This window comes from Moschus berezovskii, chromosome X (genome assembly GCF_049115385.1).
Source record: "Moschus berezovskii isolate FMDL1 chromosome X, NW_MosBer_1.0, whole genome shotgun sequence".
Taxonomy (NCBI): domain Eukaryota; kingdom Metazoa; phylum Chordata; class Mammalia; order Artiodactyla; family Moschidae; genus Moschus; species Moschus berezovskii.
In genome coordinates this window covers 106,570,355-106,576,354 of record NC_142488.1, presented here as the reverse complement: position 1 = coordinate 106,576,354, position 6,000 = coordinate 106,570,355, and the positions used below count along the sequence as shown (strand labels likewise).

General features: G+C 36.5%; 1 long non-coding RNA gene across 1 annotated transcript in view; it reads right to left on the bottom strand.

The window, feature by feature from the left end:
* Window positions 1-2,601: 2,601 nt before the first annotated feature.
* The window catches only part of LOC129534882 (uncharacterized), a 48,783-nt gene continuing 45,384 nt past the window's right edge, over window positions 2,602-6,000 (bottom strand). Inside the window, exon 3 of the long non-coding RNA XR_016036938.1 lies at window positions 2,602-4,219. This is a non-coding gene — a long non-coding RNA (uncharacterized LOC129534882). The remainder of the gene's footprint in view (window positions 4,220-6,000) is intronic.

The window sequence follows — 6,000 nt, the reverse complement described above, 5'->3', positions numbered from 1 at the left end:
ATTGCCTGGAATATCCCCATGGATAGAGGAGCCTCGCGGGCTACGGTCCATGGGCTCGCAAAGAGTCAGACACAACTGAATGACTACTTACAGCACAGCACAAAGATATATGTATCCAGATATTTATTATAGTATTATTTATAATCATAAAATTTAGAAACCACCAAGTATCTAAAATTATAGATTAAATATAGTACACTTATATGATGTAGCAATATGTAGTCATTAGAAAACAATGTTTCTGAAGACTTTTTAATGACATGTAAAAATATTTATGATGTATTCAGTGAAAAATTAGGGTATTAAATAGTATGCATATTATCCCAATTTTATTTAAGAGAGGAAGAGAAAAAACACATATTTGTTAATACTTATTATCTTTAGAATTAGATATTAATTTTATTTTATTCTGTTTACTCTGTGTTTTCTAAATTGTACACAATGAACATGTATCAACTTTCCAAAGAAAACAAACGTCAGTTCTAAAAATCAGGTTCACAAAGAAGAACCAAAACAAAAGTCTTGAAAATGTTCATACTTTTTGAGCCAACTGATACAACAATTCAACATCTAGGAATGTATTCTAATCAGAATTTAAGACCATGATGATTTAGGTCCAAAGTTGATTGTCACAGTATATTTTATAACAGAGAAATTTAGAAAATTAAGTTCTAACAATATAATATTGATTAAATTAATTATGGTCTTCTTGATAAATGTCAAGAAAATTTTTTAATTTATTAATTTTTAATTGGATGATAATTGCTTTACAATATCGTGTTTGTTTCTGCTATATATCAACATGAAACAGCCATAAGTATACATATGTCCCCTCCCTCTTGAACCTCCCTCCCACCTCCCACTCCATTCTACCCCTCTAGGTTGTCACAGAGCACCAGATTTGAGCTCCCTATGTCAGTTGTGGAAAATATTTAATGTCATTGAAAAATATTCCTCTCATATTATTAAGTGAAAAATTAGGTTATGAACAATACGTAAAGAACAAAATCATTATTGTAAAAAAAAGTCCACATTCTATAAAGTTAGGTGTGTGTTCAGTCATGTTTGACTCTGTGACCCCATGGAATGTAGCCTGCCATTTCCTACTCCAGGGGTTCTTCACAATCCAAGGATCAGACCTGTGTCTCATGCATTGCCTACTTTGGCAGGTGGATTCTTTACCACTAGTGCCACCTGGGATGACCCCTTAAAAGTTAGTTGGTAAACTATATATAAATGCAGAATGTTTTCAAGCTAAAACCACACTGCATTGGGAATGTAGGAATAAATCAATCTTCAAGACCTGGCTGACACCTAATAAGCACTCTGAAGTTGTCAAATTATATTTTCTCCCATTTTTCTTCCCCCACTCCCATGTGCTATTACTTACAGACAACTATTGTTGGAAGTTTCTTCAGAGGATTTAAGGGCAAGAGTTGAGGGCAGCATTCTGTGAAGAGGTTTACCATGTAAGGGTCTCATTTATCATGGAATAAGGATTTCAGAGGGCAAATTAAAAAATATTGGAGTGAGGTCAGCTATGAAAAGTAGAGTGAAGGTAAGAAGCACAGCATAGTGAAAAAGACCTAGATTTTTGCATTTGGGACAATGATGACTAGTAAGAATGGAATTCAAGATGGGGCTGACTCATTCAAGTTGTAAGTTTTAACAGGAAAAAGGCTGTCAAAAACCTAATGAGGCTATACTGTCAACTCTGAAAAGCATTCAAATGGGAAGTTGTAAAATTCTGGATTTTCCTCACTGTTAAGTGGCAGGCAGGATCATACAGACTTTAAACACAACCTTAGTGTGTAAGAGGCCTCAGTTAAAACCTAGTAGAATTGTAGAATCTTGGAACATCTGAAAAAGAGATTAAGGATGAGATCCTGAAACATAGGGAGATATATAAGAGAAAACAGTGTCAGAAAGGACAAAGAAGAATTTCAAGAGAAGAGTGGTCAACTGTCAAAAACTACAGAAGTTAAGTAGGATTTAGGCTAAAATTCAGTTCAGTTCAGTTCAGTTCAGTCGTTCAGTCGTGTCTGACTCTCCGCGACCCCATGAATCACAGCACGCCAGGCCTCCCTGTCCATCACCAACTCCCGGAGTTCACTCAAACTCATGTTACCACTCGCCAAATATATATCTATGATTGGAAAGTAAGACTCTACAACCAGACTATCAGTTCAGTTCAGTTCAGTTCAGTCGCTCAGTCGTGTCCGACTCTCCGTGACCCCATGAATCACAGAGCTCCGGGAGCTGGTGATGGACAGGGAGGCCTGGCGTGCTGTGATTCATGAGGCTAAAATTAGGCCACTAAAATAAAGACATCAAAACAATTTAGTCATATAAAAGTTCAGAACTCCATAAATCTACTAAAATGGTGAATTCAGAAGATAGTAAAGTCAGAGAGATGTATTTTGTATTGCTTTTATGGTTTTCCTATCTTTTGAACCAAAGGCTTGTCGAAAAGTGTACATGTAGTTGTCAGACTTATTTAGAGGCTTGAAATTTTTTGTATTTTTAAGTATGCTTAGTCTCATTTTTTAACTGAAGGTCAAACAAATAAAAATCAGATACTGATAAGGTTGAATTGTCCCATCTTGTAAGCAAACTTTTGCCTGAAATTTTACTTTGGCAAGTCAGAAGGTCTTCCTTTGCATAGTCCTAGGTCTCCTTTCTAAAGAAGAGAGGGTCATCCTGAGTATATTCCTCCCACGGTCATTTATTTTCTCTCAAGCCAACTGGATACTTTTCTGTCAGAGTGCTCCATGTTTCTATCAATGGAATTATAAACATATTTTAGGGGTAAAGCAGATGTTTCTTTGTATAAATGCAGATGTTACTTTAAATCAATGTGCTTGTAACAATTATAACTTTCATCCCTGTTCTTAAATTCTAGATTACAATTACTAAAAGTCCCATCAGAGGTAACTTTATTCCTTTTATCATGCCCTTTCAACTTCTGCTTTTAATTTTACCATGCAGATGAGATAACATATGAAGAATGATTATGAGGAATCAACCAGCCTGCACAAAATAAAAAATGACACAGAATCTAACATTCTGCTTCAATGATTAACTGAAATTAATTCCCCCTTTTTTACCTTTAAGAACTGCCATGGGGCTTCCCTGGTGGTCCAGTGGTTAAGAATCTACTTGCCAATGCAGGAAACACTGGTTCGATCGCTGGCCCAGGAAGATTCCACATGCCATGTGGCAACTAAGCCTGAGTGCCACAACTGCTGAGTCCTCAAGCTCTAGAGTCCTTGCGCCACCACAATGAGAAGCTCGTGCACCACAACAAAGAGTACCCCCATCTCGCCACAACTAGAGAAAGCCCTCGTGCAGTAATGAAGACCCAGCACAGCCAAAAATAAATAAAATAAAAATTGTAATGACTGAGCAGAATCTTCAGAGCTAGTTTTGGGACAAGAGCCCACTTTCTACTCAGATTGCTGGCTTTCTGATTAAAGCAACTTTCCTTTCTACCAACACTTGTCTCCTGACTATTTGCTTTTTGACCAACAAGCAGCTGAACCTGAGTTCAGTAACAATATCTCTCATGTTTTGAAATTTGAACAAACTATTTTCTCAGTTACAAATGCCTTTTCCCCAGAGCTTCAACTAATTAATTCATATTGTTTATTAAGTCAATCTGGAAATCATTTTTCATGAAAACACTCTCTGTCTCTGCCTCTCTCTCTCTCTGTCTCTATCTTTTTCTCCCTCCCCTCTTCTCTCCAACCTTGAGTTAGGTAGCTCTACATTGTATCCCCATGTGCTCCTATTGCATGTATCATTCTGAATTAGAATTTTTAAACAACCCTGTTGAGGTATTATTCACAGACAATAAAATACATATTTTAAATATACAGTTTGATGAGTTTTGACAAGTGTATACATCTGTGTAATCACCACCTCAATCAGGATATAAAACATTTCCATCACCCAAGAAAACTCTTTCATGATCATGTCTCTTGCAGTCAATCCCACCCACATAAGCAGACATTAATTTTATTTCTATAAACATAATTCATTTTCATAATTCTAGACTTTCATGTAAGTGAAATCACATAGTGCGTGCTTTTTTTGACGTTGGCTCCTTTTGCTTATTATGATGTTTTTCATCCATATTGCTGCATGACTGATAGTTCATTTCTTCCTTGCTTCAGGGTATTCCATTTACAGCTGTGCAATGCTTTGTTTATCCATTTACCTATTGATAGAAATTTGGGTTGTTTCCGGTTTAAGGCTATTATGAAAAAAAACTGCTATCAACATTTGCACACAAATCTTTACGTATATATGTGTCTTCACTTCTTTTGGGTAAATAACTAGGAATAGAATTGCTCAGTCACATGGTACCTATATGTTTGATTTTATTTTAAATAAAAAATTGCTAAACTATTTTACAAAGTGTTTGTTTCATTGCACATTTCCACCAGAAGAGGAAGAGTATCCCAATTGCTCTATATCCCAGACAACACTTGATATGGTCAAATTTTTAACTTTTATAATTCTAATGAGTGTGAAGTATTATCTCATTACAGTTTTAATTTTCATTTCCTTGATGACTAACAATGTTCAACATCTTTTCATTTGCATTGGGATTTCTTTCTTTCTATGTTTGGAAAATTTAGCACATAATCTCTGAAAGAATCTGATTTTTTAATCAAAAATCCATGTGTGAATCCCAGGGCTGCCATTTGAAGTAATTGGATCTCAGGCCACTATTCAATCAGTCTACGCTACAGTCAATTTATCTATGAAATGGGTATAACACTATCTCACAGGTAGATAATACATATGAGGTATCTAGAACAATGCCTGTTATATAATAGACCTTAATAAATGGTAAGTATGTACTGCAAGGAGATCCAACCAGTCCATCCTAGAGGAGATCAATCCTGGGTGTTCATTGGAGGGACTGATGCTAAAGCTGAAACTGCAATACAATGGCCACCTCATGCGACGAGTTGACTCACTGGAAAAGACTCTGATGCTGGGCAGGATTGGGGGCTGAAGGAGAAGGGGACGACAGAGAATGAGATGGCTGGATGGCATCACCGACTCTATGGACATGAGTTTGAGTGAACTCCGGGAGTTGGTGATGGACAGGGAGACCTGGCGTGCTGTGATTCATGGGGTCGCAGAGAGTTGGACACGACTGAGTGACTGAACTGAACTGAACTGAACTGATGATTATTACTGCAAAAATCATAAACTCTTACCAGTCTTCCTTCTCAAACAATGGTCAAAGCTACAGAAAGCTACTGTAATCATGTTGTTATAGCTCAGGGATTTCCTCTACAGTTTTCAAACTTCAAATTTTTTATTATTTCCTCAGTTTCTATCCTACTGTCTCACTAAAATGTATGTTCCATAAGGGAAGTAATACATCTGTATCATAAACGTCTGTATCCTCAACAATTAGAACAATGCAATAAATACTTGCTGAAAAAAGAAAAGAATGAACATCTGCATCCACCTTTTCTTTCTCACTTCTATGCATTGACATACACATCGGTTGATCTGTCTGGTTTTCGTTTTAATTTCTCCAGGAGGCACAAGATGCTTTCTTTTGTAATTGCTCATGGGCAAGTCATTACTCACTGCCACCCAGCTTAGAAACTCCAAAATCACTGCATCCTAGCCTAAATCAACGCTTTAGACTTACGCTTATCCGGAAGAAGGCAAGATTTGTAGCCACAATTCTTTGATCACCCAGTTCACAGTAGCTGTTGCTAATTCCTATCACTGGGCTCCTGACCTAAAGAATTCCATCCACATGCTGTAGTAAAATCATGAGCATAATTGGCTTCAGTACAATTTGGCGTTGTGTTTTAAAAAAAAGAAAAAAAGGAAAATGTGGGCTGTAGCATGGAATGAACCTATGATAGAGACCAAACTCTACAACTTATTTGCTATGTGACCTTTGGCAAGTTATTTAATTTCTCTCAGCAAATGTCTCTTTGGTGTACATAAAATAATGAGATA